Genomic DNA, 15,902 nt, shown 5'->3' with positions numbered 1-15,902 from the left:
ATTTCACAGCCTTCAGACTTCCCTTACTAACAAACCAACTCCTCCATTCATCTGTTCTTTCATTCTTACCTCCTCTTTTCTATAAAATATCCTAATGCTGCCTCAAATAATACTTGCCTTTCAAGATTTACTAAGTACCACTCCATCTTTTTCTTATAAACCATTTCCTCTCCTACATCCTCCATAAGGCATAGGAATGAATTTGTATTAAACAAGCAGTCATTATTTTTCTTGTTCTAGCTTTGTTATTGCAGTATTTGTTGTTCCATATGGAGTCTGATAACTTCCAACATTCAATTGCTTGTACTCGTACCATGTGTACATATTTCATATATGACTTTTGGAAATATTGTTTTCTTATCTATATATGATGTTTTATATGTCTGTAAAGCTGATTTAAATCTGGAGCTTTTCTCCCTGGACCTCCACTGAAAAGGAGTTATTGCTCATTTGGACTTTTTGAGTAAACAGATGTTAAACAAATAAACCTTTGATTGTATAATGTGCACCTGCTATGGGATTTGCACCCATGATATAGGTATACAGTAAATAAATCAGTGTTTTGTTATTGTTTATAATCATATGTTTTGTTGCATGTACAGTGTTTGTTCTATAGTTATGGATGCATATACTGGCATATTTAATACATTTGTAATATTGTATACATTATTACATCATTTTTTATTTTATTGTTACATATGTCTTCCTTTACCTTGCAGTATATTTTTAGTACTTTCTGTAGACAGGAGTCAGAGACAGTTCCAAAACCAATCATCAACAGCTTCAATGGAAGGTCAGACTGCATGGTTTAAAATTAATGGGATTCAGAGACTTGCATCATTTGTATGTGTGTAATCTGGCCATGCAGTTTGGTCTTCCTGTTTATTGCAACACATCTGAGCAGAATCCTGACCCCTACATTTGGTATAACGCCTATTTTTGCTCTTTCCCCTGGCTGTTTTCATGTAATCTGTTGCCATTGCCTGGTTTCATCTAGAGTTCTGTTTATTTCTGTGTCTGTTTTCATTTTCCTTTACCTTTCTTCTTAGAAAGTGTCTGATCTGCCATGGAGTTCCTTCTAAAGTTTTCTCTGGGGTCTTTATATTTCATTTTTATCTCTTGTGATTACTTGAGGAAATAATTTCTTTCTGTGACTTTTTTCCGTTTCTTTCTTTCTTTTACCACGGGTTATATGTTATTCCTTTTTTCCTTCCTGTATTATTTCTTGCTTTCAGTCCTTCTGTTGGTTATTCTTTTTCTGTATGAGATGCAATGAAAGTTTATCTTTTTTTTATAATCATTGCTACTTATGTACACCCTGGTTGCTGTTCTCTTTTGATGCATCTGGTTCTGTTTCATTTTTTTCTGTGTTTTTTATGATTTCTGTGTAGGAAACATGTTTGTTTAGTACTCATTTTGAAATACAGATGTATTTATTTATTCTTTTATACACTTACCATTTTGAATAGTTATGGTGCTTTAACTAAATTGTTTTGTTGCTTTGTGTAGGCTTATTAGATGTAAGGCTGTCTTCATTTGGCTCTTTGTGTTTTGTTTGCTTTTGATTTTCTTTTGGTATTGCTACATGGTTGCTTGACAGAATTTTATATATTTTTGTTGGTGATTTTCCATTTATGCTGCAGTGTCATTAATGCCCTTTAGTTGCTTTTCTGTTGAGATTTTTGCTAGTGATATTGTCAAATTGAGATGTTTTTGAGGATGAGGCACCCCTCATGAAACTTTCTGTAAATATACGGTACAAGATATTTCATGAATCACAACCCAGATCACATGCAGGATGCATCAGTACCATAACTAGGACGGTGTAAAGTGGGCAGCTGCCTTGGGCAAAGACTGTCAGGGGGTGAGAGTAGCAGTGTTGAAGAACTGATTGGGTGTTAGCACAGTTCCAGGATTCATTTAAACAGCTGCAGCTGATGTCTCAGCTGTATAAATGAATGTGTTTAGTAGCCTAACTATAGCAAGGAGCTTCTATGACTAAATAAACTAAAAGCATAACTAAACTATAAAACTAATAAATCTTAAAATAAACCTCCATAAACTGCTAAAACATATCAAATAAATGACTTGCCACTTTAAAAAAAAACATTTACCTCAGAAACAACAGGAGAAAACCTTTTCTGTCTGCTCATAACAATATATAAAAACTATTTAAGACCTTATACAATGAAGACTAAAGCAAATGATGCAGTCCCCTGAAGTTAATAGAAAACATTCTAACACAAAAACTGAAAAAATGGATAAATGGAATACCTGGGGGACTAGTTTTCCAGATACACAAAACATGCTGTGCTGTAGAATTAGGGAACCCCTGTTATACCTCAATAGCTCATGGCTTCGCACTCATCATGACACTCATTCCATAAACCCACAGTACAGGATAATTCATGTATCATATGCCAGACCCCCATATATCAGTATATGTGTGTGTATATATATATATATATATATATATATATATGGGTCTATGTTGTATTATCGAAAATACAGTTCATCGAACCGTGTTTCTGATAATACACTTCTGTGAAAGTGCATTATATGGAAAATGGAAAATGCACTTTCCCGGAACAAAAACAGGAAAATTAAAAAAAAAAAAAAAAAACATAGCAAATTAAACAGCATTATGCAGGGGGGCAAGCCCCCCTGCACTCCCCATGTGGGGGGCTGTGTCCCCCACACCCCTTACTTTATTATTCTCACTCTGAGATCGCACTACAGTTGGGAAAAGGGAATATTCCCTTATCCCCACTGTACCACAATCTCAACAGAAGTTTCCTTAGTTGTACATCAGCAGCAGTATACATTGATGTACAACTAACGGTATATGCAAACTGCATTTTTTTTCCTTTACTGAAAGTGCATTTTCGACAAAAATGCACTTTCGTTAAAATGTATTCGATAAAGTACGGTTCAATGAACCATACTTTCGACAATACAAATAGGACCCATAGATATATATATATATATATATATATATATATATATGTATGGAGATATATATAAATAGATTGATAGATATATATACACAGCAGACCAGAAATGCAAACCTAAAACTAATTAGACAAACTAAAGATACTGTTATTTTTGCCCAAAACTTTCTAAGGAACAAGACCCTTCCAGTAAAATACATTCAAGTGTGACATTAGTGATCCATCTACACAGAACCCTCAGAGAATGAACTGTTCCCATCATGAAATTCATCAGAGATAAAGTATCAAATGCAGAAATACTAACTAAACAAAAAAACAAAACAATACATCTATAAAAAGCAACACCTAACTGCAAAAACACCCAAAGTTAATTACACTACTAAATCTGTATCAAGAAAAGAAATAAAACATAAATCAAGACTGTCAACCACATTTGTATCAGCATGCATTTCCTAAACAACAAGCACTAAATTATAATGTCAGACGTTATTGCAACAGTAAAAAGCACTAAAAATCTTTTTTAGATCATTATATAATTAAGAACAGTAATAGGTATCCAAATGGAAAAATAAATACATGAATAACCTCCTGCTGAAAGTGAAAGTATAAACCCCATAAACAGGAAATGAAGCGGTACAGACACAGCTAGGAAGTAAATGAAGTAAACACATAACTCTCAATTGTCCTGCTTCTCAAAGATTGTCCAGATTTTTGCCTCATATTTTTGGTGTGTTCCTCATAAAATGTGTGGTTCTCCGGCAAATTTTTGACTATTGAAGACAATAAATAATGACAGACATTTGAGTTTCAGATTTTATATCCTTTAGAAGATGCATGGTAACACAACACCTTTTATTCTGGGGACCTTCTAAGTTCATAACAGCAAGTTTTAAAATGTGTCTACATTTTAGGCCTTTGCCCCTCCATTATTTTTCGCTTTGTCCAAATTTCTTGTGCTAAGAGGTTAAGAGGTATGAGTAAACATCCAGACAAGACCAGCAGTCCTCATAGCAGTAGAAAACAAAAAGTAATTTACAACCTAAAATATACATTTAAACAGTTCCCGTGAGTTTTATCGAACATACATTTGTTCAATAATTGCAAGGGAAAATAGAGATTATCGAATGTTTACATTGTCAAACGTTCAAAATCTAGAAATTACATTTTGTCAGCACAGTTAAGTGAGGCTTTGGAAAGGGTGGAAGTGTCTATGCATTTGTTTGGATGTTAGGATTAGGGTAAGGGTTAGGTAAGGGTATAGCTTTAATGTGTGTGTTTGTATATGTGTGAGCATACGTGAGTTAAGGTTAGGGTAGGGTTTAGGTAAGGGGATAGAGGTAAAGTTGGCAGTGTGCACTGCTGTAAGTTTGTGTGTCCAAGTATGTCTTATGTTTTGGTAGTGTTACAGGAAAGTATTTTTTAAGGTAAGGGGTAGTGCTAGGGTGGAGGTAAGATAAAGGTTAGCATGTATTACTAAGGTGGTGCGGGCAGGGTGATTGTAACTATAACTCTAACCCTAACCTTGCCCCTACCTCCAACTCTAACCATACATCTTGCCTTAAAGATAACCTTTCTATAACACTACCACTAGTCAAACAAATTAGAGACTAATGTTATATGGGGTTTTAGTATAAAGACTGGAAAAGGAATTATCTTCCTTTTCAATCTTTTGCAGGTTCAGCATTTAGGGGTTTTGATATTATGTATGTTTATTCTTCTTTATGTTGCTGTTTTGTGTTTATAGGTGATTACTAGTCTAATGACCACAAGGGCCTTTTTAAGCCTAGCCATGCATCCCAAATCAAGTTCTGGTACTCTAGAAAAGTGGAAGCAGGGGCTTGGAAGGTGAAACATTTACAAGTAGGTCCCTGGGAGATGACCCATTTACAAGCTGCTTGTGTTCAACAATGTTCAACTTTAAGTAAGTTCGATCATACATAATGTATCATTCAAACATATATCTCTCAACTTCTTTGCTCAAAAATTCTGGACAAAGTCAAAAATAATGAAGGGATAAACAGCCAAAATCAGGGACAATTTTAAATATTCCTTTAATTCACTGTAAAAAGTTAATAGAACAGTGGGTTTGCATAAACATGCATTTTCTGAATAATAAGACTTTTGAAATTCTAATGTCTGGCACAATTGTCAGACTGTAATCCTTGGTGATTTACCAGAAAATCAAAAATGTCTACAATGCACAAGACAAAACTAAGAGGCAAAATCAGGGACATCCTGCAAAATACCGTAGACAAAAATAAAGTACTAGGAGTAAAAATATGGCATTTAACCATGAGCACAAATTCATTTATTTATTTATTAATTTGACATTTGTTAACCGGGTTAGTCCAACTGAGCTAATAGCCCATTTTCAGTGGAGATCTCAGGAGAAAAGCTCCAGTGTTAAAAAAAAACAAAAAAAACAAAATTACATTCATAAACACACAGAGAGAAAAATACCATGCATTTGTAGTTTTACTTAGTAGAATATAGTAAAAATACAGTAGTATAATGTAATTGAGCACGCAGATTACAATTTAAAAAAAAATTGTAAATGTGCAAAAGTGGCATCTTAGACAGTATAAAGTGGATTACTACATATACAACTGAGACTGGGTCACTAGGTCACACTGATTACAATTAAAAATGTTTACAATTGTGCAAAAGTGGCATTATAGACAATATAAAGTAAAATATATGCAAATGTGTCTGGGTCACAAGGTGGAGGGAGTTAAAGACTTAAAGCAAGTTATAAGTTATTTATAAGTATGTTTTACATTTTGCTTGTAAGCAAAACAAGAGAAATACCGTCCCCAGTTCTTAAACGTAACTGTGAATAATACTATGAGAATGAATTGTGCTCATTGTAAAAAATATCTATATAACAACTCATGTTTTATTTGTGGGAATCTTTTAGACTTTATGATGTTTTTTAATTATGAAAACATACAATTTTAACTATATCTAACACTAAAATAAAAATAAAAATAAAGCACAACAAGCATAAAGGCTGTTCAGCACAATGATATTCACTTATTTTTGTATCCATATATTGTTTTGATTTTGTAAAAGAACAAAAGCAGAGAACAATAATTGCATGTATTTTCACAATCACAAGTAAGCTGAAAACAAATATGGATAGTAGGTCCTGCAATGATTAAGTCGTTCAGCAGAAAACTGTGTATGCAACTGTGCTTTGTGTAGATATTTTATTTCTATAATGATTAAATAAAGTAGAAAAATCATGTCTTGCACTTGTATGCAACAAATGCAATGTTCAATAAATGTTCGTTGCATAAATGAAATATACAATACTTGTAAAATAACTGTAGTACGGTGGCCTGTGGCATATGACAACTCACATATATTTGCTATCCAGGAAGTTATTTAACATCACATATTACTTGAGGTCACAGATATAGACATCTTTATATAATGATTTGTGACACGTCCCACCACTGACTATCCCACTTATATATGTTTATAATGTAGACAAGCATAACGTAAAATAACTGTAAAATAAAAGTATTGAAATTCAGCAGTTATTAGACATTAAACTGTCTGCATGTATTACATTTACACAGCATAACAGATGTAAACGTCTACTCGTCCAAAGCTGTGCATATGTATACATGTGTGCGTGTATGTATACATAGGTACCTTTGATGGGGTACAAAAATGTTCCATTCTAGATAGATAAGTATTTGTCTGCATGTATATAGTGCTTTCTTATGTAAGTATGATTTTCTTGCTGGGGATATATTTCAGTTTCAGTGTGGGCAAAAATGTGTTTCTGGAAATATGTTGGTATCTGTATCCAGGCATATAAATGTTTATATCCAAAATGCTTTAAGTATGCCTACAGTAATATAATTATAACATGTCAAGCTAGGAAAAACAAGACAGGAAACAAAAAAGGTGCTTTTTCTGTTGTCTTCCTTCTCATTGGTTTCTATTCAGCAATATGACATTGAGGTAACCAGAGAGAAAATCTGAATGTGAAATCTTTACACTTGGGATGAGCTTGTGAAGTTCAATTCAGGAGCTTGAATCTTGTTACCAAAACAGTGAGCAGCATTCCACAAAGGCCTAGGAACAAAAAAGTTGCATATGTATATGTCAATATAATTTCTTACAAGCTAATGTACATATACAGGTATTATACAGTATAGTAATTCTGAAAGAGCAGTACAGGAGAGGTATTTACCTGTAAGGGGATAATCCCCTGTAACAAGAAGGAAAACAGAAGGTTGCAATAAAACATTCAAACTATTGTACCAAAGTAGGAAATACAAGTTACTTCATCATTTCCAGGTACAGATGAGCAGTAACACTACACTATGAGGGTTGCATTAAGAATAAACAGCACTAAAAGTGAGAGTTGGAGGGAGGCATCTATTGAAAATTAATGTCTTGCTTGAAACTATCATTAAGATTGCATGAAGTTGTCATGTGAGTAAAATTTTTAGTGGAAATAATGCATTAGCTCCTGTGAACTAATTTGAACTCTGACAAGACAAATCATAGAATCACTAAGGCAAGAACTGTTGATTATATAGGAAAGAGCTTTAGTACTCAGGACTCAAGTCAGCATGACACTGGAGTGTGAAAGTCATGATGTTGACTATAATGTAGATGTGTGTGTTGTGTGTTGTGTGTGTGTGTGTGTGTGTGTGTGTGTGTGTGTGTGTGTGTGTGTGTGTGTGTGTGTGTGTGTGTGTGTGTGTGTGTCTGTGTGTCCTGCAGTAGGTCTAAATGCTTGTTGGTCGACATTGGTTTAATTGACCATATTCAGTTGACATATGCAGATGGTTGACAGGTGTGAGAGCTCAATAATACCTAGGTAAGGGAATATTCCCTTTCCCCAGGAATTGTGTGATCTCAGATTTAGTATACATAACTAGCAAGGGATGTGGTACATGCAGGAGGACTTGTCCCCTTATAAAAAATATGACATTTCTTTGTTTTTGCTTTAAAAGTATTGTATGCACCAAGCTTCTTTCTCAGTGCATGCACAGTACTGTGTCGATATCCGGTCTGTTGACCTCTTGTTGTCGATGTTTCTGAGGCCAACATATGGGCTACTTGTCTGAAATGAGAAGACCTGTGTGTGTGTGTGTGTGTGTGTGTGTGTGTGTGTGTGTGTGTGTGTGTGTGTGTGTGTGAATAAGATATGTTATATATGTTTTAATACAGTGATCAAAGTATTTTATGAGAAGAGTACTGTGTCTGCAGCTTTCAGTTTAGCAAGGCAATTGATACACTGCCATATGAAAATCAGTACAAAAAAACTGAAATAGACTTTAGGACAATAGTCTGGGTAAAACAGTTGAACAACCTACATAAAGGATAATAACTGATAAAGTCCACACTGAGGAATATAGGATTTGTAGATATGTATTTCTTGAGTCAGTAGGTGAGTCAAGTGCTTTTTAATTGCTATAAATAAGATTTCAGAATCTAAAATAACATTTCAGATAGTACAAAAGTTTTATTTATTTATTTTAAAATAGACAAGACAGTTAGACACAGGGCACAAGTGCCTGTTTCAACAGGGTTGATAAAAGAGATTTAGTAAAGTTTCAGCAACCATTAAAAATATGGCATGATAGATACAATACAAAGAACCACAAAATGTATGTGGATAGGAATAAGTATCAGTGACAACTGCAGTATTGTTAGGAAAATAGCAGCAACAAGAAAAGTGAAAAAAGTCTGTGAGTGGTCATATCAATTTATGTAAATGTGGGTAAGTAAGCCGCATAATGACACAGAGAGAGAGAATCCCGCATATGTGATGCCAGTGTCCTGGTCAAGTAACACCCCGGGTGCTGAAGTATGGGCTGGAGGGGTGGGATTAAAGTGACTGACTGGTTCTCTGTTGCTTGGGGGGGTTATACTGCCTGCCAGTATCCTGTGTTATTAACAGCAGGCAGGTAAATGGGTGCACAAAGGCATTTACATTAGGATGCTTGCCTTTTGTGGAAACACTCTTACATGTCATTGTACTGATGCCATTACATGTCTGATGCCAAAGCTGGGCAGGACAGTGGTTACGGCATTAAATAAAAAAGGTCCACCCCAGCACTTTGATGGCCTTGGAATCCACATCCAAGACCATCAGTAAAGGAATCAAATAATGCAAATGGGCCCTGGATTGATCCCAGGGTTTCAAGGTTAGCAGAAGGGGGACCAAAAACAGAATTAAATAAAATTAACCAATAGTCGTGGGGGAAAAAAAACAATTTAAGAGTGGTGCAGAAATACTACACTGCATAGAAACAGGTACAATCATTAGAAAAAGGTAAATTATCTCTATGTCCAAAAAGTAGAAGAAGCCCCATCTGATGTTCTGCCTACAGTTCTCAAGACACCATCTTTGTAAATCTGTAAAAAAAAATGGAGACATTTCATAGGTGCATCCGACACATGTAACTCCATATATATATATTGAAACACTGCTAATTTCATGAACTTTGATCATACTTTGACTTAGAAATGGGGTCCATTCCCATCATGATATTAGTAACCCAAAAGACTTGAAGAAATTAAACCAAGTAAGCCATATCTGCATCAGAAGTTATATAAAGAGAGGGTATAAGAATTTAGTATATACAAAACAAAAGCTAGAATAAGTTTATTAAATACTGATCTGATAACTAGCACAATGGCTACTGCCATCAAAGGGTAAAACTGCCTTCAAAGGTAGTAGCTGACTAGAACTTTGGCTGATGCCTTCAAATGATGCAACTGCCTTCAGAGGCAACAGGTAAGGTGCTAGTTACAAAAAAAGTTGGTAAGGCTACTCTAACTTTCATTTAGTTACAGCTTTTGTTTGGTATGGAGTAAGTGCTACTTGTATATGATACACAAGACATTTTCAGAAATAGTCTATTTATTCAAATTATAGAAATGTAATGTGCATAGCCTTGAAGAAAAAAAATGCCAGGAAAGATGTGATGTAAACAGCTGACTTCCATAAATGAATCAAACTTCCATAAAGGAATCAACAATGTCTAGTAAATAGAGTATTTCAGAAAACGGTATATAAAAGTGGGAGAACATATATTTTTAATGTGGAGGGTAAATTATTCATGGACAATGTTGGGTATTTTTTAAACTGATAGGGTGAAGGATATATAGAACAACTGCCTTAAGAGGTTGTGGAATCAAAAACAAAGAGTAGCTTTAAACAATTTAAAGAATGGGTAGAATTGCTACATAATAATTAACATGGGACAGAAAGACTTGGGATGTAGGTTAGTTAATCCAGTGGGTACAGGAAGATGATAGATCTCCCAGTTCCAAAATTACTGACTTTTATAGAAAAAAAATCACAGAACACTCTCATTTTATGAATGAAGACAATCTCAGTGCAGCATCTTTTTCCTGAGAAGGTCATTTTTGGAATTCAGGAGAACATGAGCAAAGCAATACCTATCTGAAGACCAGGTCTGTTTTTGTTTTTACTTTCTTTATTTCATTGAGGGGTGTGAGGGTATATCAATGCAGTCTGATATATCAATACCTCTCTGAGCAGGTCCTGAACTCCCCTGAACAATTATGGTTGTTTCTTTTATAATCATATAAATATTTCTGCCGCTTTCTTTCATTGCTGCTAAATATAAAAGTATTGTGCTTTCCATGACATATATTCAGAATTGTGTCTGGTTACTACTGATTGTCTGTATAGCACTTCTTGTTTAAGTGAAGGAAAGCTCTCTACAGACTTCTCTCAGCATGCCAAAGATAGAAAGTAGAAGCATCGTCCTTTTGTACCTGTTATCCGAAAGCCTTCTTATATCCCGAGAAGTAAACTGGCAGAGTGGATCATAAAATATGTAAGAATAATACTATATAATGTATGGAAGAGAATATCTTCACAGAGTACTGATCTCTACATTTTCTACCTGAATTTTATTTCCCATGATCTACTGGTGATAGTTTAGTACATAAAGATATGAAGACAAATGCTTGTTCTGTACACCATTTCCATCTTCCATTCCACCTTTTCAGTTTTCTGTTCTTTCCTTATTTTCATCGTCTGTGTCTGTTTTTTCCTTTCCTGTGATTAGTAGCATCCAGGAGCTGAGTCGGCATTTATGGCAGCATAGGCACCCTTCAGTCAGTCATTTCTTGGTCTCTTGCTCTCACAACTATTCATCAGAAGGTTACCAGCAGTACAGTAAAGTGTGATGTAACACCTTAGCTTATGGTGCTGCCATGTGAGACCTTTGTTTCTCACTACCTGCTCTGTTATGCGCAGCTCTGTTGTCCCAGTCATAGACTTGTTAACTAACGTTTACCTACGGTTATATATTCCCACAAGGGCTTACTAGTTCCTCTGCTTTTGTCTTGAATACTTTTTAGAGCATACATATAACTCTTCTGGATAACAATAAAACAGTTAAGTAATTATCTTTCAAAAATAAGACAAAAATGCATTCGAGAGCATTCAGTCCCTTAGAGATTCTTGAGCTTGGCAGCCCCATGCACCCCCAGCTGTATAAGGGGATTTTGACATCGGCATCAGAGAAGGACCCTCATCTTCAGCCTCTGTCCTGGCTCTCACCTAGTCTAAAACTGGTCCTGTTCAGAAGTATGCACAGAACATTGCAGTACTTATGTGGGGGCTGGGGACAGTGTTGTCATTTTTCCTTTAACTTTCCTCACAGTCAGACCTCAACGTTTTGCACAGAAGGTCACTATGGCTTATCTAAAGGCAGTGTAGAAGCAATAAGCCATAATGCACAAGCAAACATAGGTATATATGGATGGCGATCTTTCTGGAGTAGTGGTTCGGAGGTATGTAACGTAAATATATCTGAAGGCATCAAGTTGAAATATGTTACGGTGGTACTTTGCTTTACCTTTTTCCCAGTCTGTCATTTGAGGAGTAAACAGGAGGTGGCTACCGTTTGGGGGTAGGGATGAGGAGGCATGCTATTTATATGTATGACAACAGCATCTGTGGTTACCATGGTTTAAGTATCTTAAATTATATATTTACCTTTTTCCCCCAGAATGCTTAATTGACATTTTCTTTTCTTTCTGCTTATACCCTGTTATTTTTTTTCAGTACTGAAAAAATATCCTGCCAATAAACTAGAAGAGATGAGCTTATAAGACTACATTCTGGAAGTTGGTGAACAATTCAAAACATCTTAACTACACCTCTGGATCTATATAGCATTTATTTCTGTATCTTTGTCTATCACATGTCTATAGCAGTGAGGAAATCATTCTATGTTGCACAACTTATAAACAAAGGTATGGCATCTAAGTCCAAGGAAGTCATTGTTCCACTGTTTTCAGCCTTCATTAGACCTCTCATTGAGTACAATATCATCTTTGGTATGTCCCTAACCAGGCCTATCCAACAACTGGAACACCCACAGAGGTTCCTCATTAAAAGAATACAGGGATTAAGTAAAATTTCTATGCAGACTGCCTCAAGGCTCTATCCCTGCATTCTGTCTCCTACAGGCTTTTGATGGGAGATCTATGCCTGACATACAGGGCATTTTCAGACCCAACTCTGATGGATCTCCTGCATATCCACAAAACAATAGCACCAGAATTACCCATTCTAAAGACTTAAACCTTGCCTGTCATATAAATAAGACCTGCTGGAAGACAGCTATGTATCACAGAGCTTACCCCATCTCTGGAACAGTCTCCCCATCCATGTGAAGCAGAGTTCTTCCCTTAACCAATTCAAGTGCAACCTGGACAATTGGATGGGGAACAGGAAATACAGTCTTGGTTTGGCACCTATGTCTCTAATGGACACAGGCAACCTGTAAATGGTTCATCTCCCAGGCCCAAGCTTGTAAATGTTTCATCTCTCAAGCCCCTGCTTACACCTATCAAGGGTATCAGAACTTGTCAGAGATTTGGGATGCATGACTAGGCTTAAAAGGCCTTTGTGGTCATTAAACTAGTAAACATCTATGAACCCATGAATCTACGCTGCCATTATCATGTTTTTATAACTAACTTATGGCTGTGGCAGGGCTAGCCATCCAGCGGTGTAAAATTTGGCTCTAGATGATTGTCATTGTTGCAGTGACACCCTGACCCTATGTGCAAAAATGGAAAAAGGGGTTGTGGATGAATGGATGGATATTATTTGTAAAGACCCGCATCAAAAATTTATGTGAAGTTTCTATTATACATTATGTTGTCCAGCAATGAAAACATCCCTTTTACGTCATATCAAAAATAAGGTTCTGCTTCAATGCATGTTTTCCACTGAGTTCATAAGTTCACAAGTTCAAACTTGTAAGAGACTGTTGCATTTTATTATTTAAAGAGATGTGGCTAAACTCATGTATAACGGAATCAGCCATTAAGTTGACAAGCCGCACAGCTTTTTGGTTGGACAGGAATAAAGACTCAGGTAAGAGCAGAGGTGGGGGGCTTTGCATGTATGTGAATAACAGCTGGTGTACCAACGCAAAGATTGTCTGTCCTGATCTGGAGTATATGACAATTAAATGCAGGCCCTTGTATTTACCTCGGGAGCTCACAGTTGCTATAGTTACAGCTGCTTACATCCCACCAGATGCTAATGCTTGCACAGCTCTAGGTCACCTGTTTGACATCATTAACTTGCAGCAAAACATCCATCGTTAAGCTGTTCATATCAAAGCTGGTCATTTCAGACAGATGAACTTAAACCAAGTTCTCCCCAAATTTCATCAACACATCAAATGTGTAATTGGGGAGGAAAATACACTTGACAAGCCCTACTCAAATATCATGGATGGCTATAGGGCAAAACAGCTGCCTCATCTAGACCAATCAGACCATTTGTCCATACTTTTGACTCCAGCATACACTCCTATTAGGAGAAAAGACCAGATTACTCCAAAGATTGTTAAAATGTGGCCCGGAGGTACACTCTCACAGCTACAGAATTGCTTTGAAAGAACTAACTGGGACATTTACAAGCGTACACATCAATGATACTCTGCTACATAAAAACTTGTATTGACAATGTCACTGTCAGCAAGCACATTCATGTGTACCCTATTCAGAATCCCTGGATGACAAAGGAGGTCAGATCTCTTCTCAAGCACCTCAATGCAGCCTTGGGGTCTGGCAACAGAGTCCTTTCCGAGGGGGGCAAGTGACAACCTAAAGAAAGCCATCTGAGAAGCTAAAGCAGCCTATAAAAGGAAGATAGAGGATCACTTCACCAACAAGGATCCATGACAGCTATGGCAAGGTATTCAGCACATCACCAACCATAAAACCAGTAACCGTAATGGCTGTTGATGGAGATTTCTCGATGGCAGAGGAACTTAATTATTTTTTCGCCCATTCTGAGGTGGAAACACCAGGGACAGTCACACTTAGGCATCAGCAGCGAGGTCACAGCAGTCTCACATCACCTATCCTAGCCTCCTACAACCACACTTCACAGTACAAGAGCATGATGTAAGATGTGTGCTCAAAGCGGTTAATCCAAGAAAGGCTGCTGGCCCTGATGGAGGGATGGCATGGCTGCTGAAAGTATGCACAGACCAGTTCTGTGGAGTCTTCTGAAAGATCTTCAACCTGTCTCTGTCTAATTTTACAATTCCATCTTGTCTGAAGTCAGCTACAATCATTCTACTGCCAAAGAAACCTGTCATTAGTAGTCTCAACGATGACTATCTAGTGGTACTTACTCAAGTCACCATGAAGTGTTTTGAACAACTGGTTCTGTGTCACATTAAGGACAGTCTCCCAGTTATCTTGGATACACACCAGTATGCTTACATAGCAAATTGGTCTATAGAAGATGCCATCTCCACTGCCTTACACACTGCACTTTGTCATCTTGAGCAGCAGCGTAGCTATGTGAGGATGCTCCTTGTAGACTTTACTTCAGCTTTTAACACAGTTATCCTGTATAGACTGGTCACTAAACTTGCTGGCCTTGGACTTTCAGAACCTTCCTACCATTGAATTAAAGACTTTTTGACTAACCATCCTCAGATGGTTAGACTAGGCCTGTACCTCTCCTCCACTCTCAGGCTAAACAACGGTGTCCCGCAAGGCTGTGCTGAGCCCTCTTCTGTACACTCTTCACACCCATGACTGTGTCCCCTCTCAGTCTACTAAAACCATCATTAAGTTTGCAGATGACACCACAGTGGCTGGACTTATTTCAAGAGGAGGCGAGACAGCATACAGAGATTCAAAGACTGGATGCATGGTGTACTGAGTACAACCTTGCCCTGAACTCTTCCAAAACAAAATAACTCATAATAGATTTCCAGAGGCACAGCACAGATCACAACCCAATATATATCACTGGAGACTGTGTAGAATGGGGCCCTGCCTTCAGGTTTCTAGGTGTGGCAGAAGATCTCTCTTGGTCCACAAACACCACAAAGGCAGTCAAAAAGGCACAACACAGACTCCATTTCCTGAGGATCCTCAGGAAAAACAACCTGCAGGAGAAGCTACTGGTGTCTTTTTACCACTGGTTTATTGAAAGTGTGATGACATACTGCATTTCTATGTGGAATGCCAACAGCTTGGAAGCAGGCAGGAAGACCATTCAAAGTATCATTAACTCTGCCCAGAAAATCATTGGCTTCTCACTGCCCTCTTTGGAGGTACTGTTCAACTCTCACTGTCTTAGCAGGGCAAGCAACATCTTGAAAGACCCTTCTCACCCTGGACCTCACCTGATTGAGCTGCTGCCTTCTGGCAAATGGTTTAGGTCCATTCCATTTCAGATAAACAGACTTAAGAACAGTTTGTATCCCAAAGCCATACGTGAGCTGAACAATGCTAAATACTCAAATTGAGTACAGATAGTAGCCGTTTCCGCTATAAGGTATATGTTTACATTCCTGTGCACCTTACCTTATTCCTTTCATATGCAATTATACCCAGGTGCAATAACTTAGTCGTTTACTGCATTGCATTGCATTATATTGTATTGTTTGG

General features: G+C 36.9%; 1 long non-coding RNA gene across 1 annotated transcript in view; it reads right to left on the bottom strand.

Moving 5' to 3' along the window:
* Positions 1-5,231: 5,231 nt before the first annotated feature.
* The window catches only part of LOC122811603, a 17,604-nt gene continuing 6,933 nt past the window's right edge, over positions 5,232-15,902 (bottom strand). The window contains exon 2 of the long non-coding RNA XR_006366273.1: positions 5,232-7,040. This is a non-coding gene — a long non-coding RNA (uncharacterized LOC122811603). The remainder of the gene's footprint in view (positions 7,041-15,902) is intronic.

The sequence above is a fragment of the Protopterus annectens genome, chromosome 9.part0 (genome assembly GCF_019279795.1).
Source record: "Protopterus annectens isolate FY-2018-M chromosome 9.part0, PAN1.0, whole genome shotgun sequence".
In the NCBI taxonomy this organism is placed as follows: Eukaryota; Metazoa; Chordata; order Ceratodontiformes; family Protopteridae; genus Protopterus; species Protopterus annectens.
The sequence above is the reverse complement of the archived record's forward strand: the minus strand, read 5'-3'. Positions and strand labels throughout refer to the sequence as shown.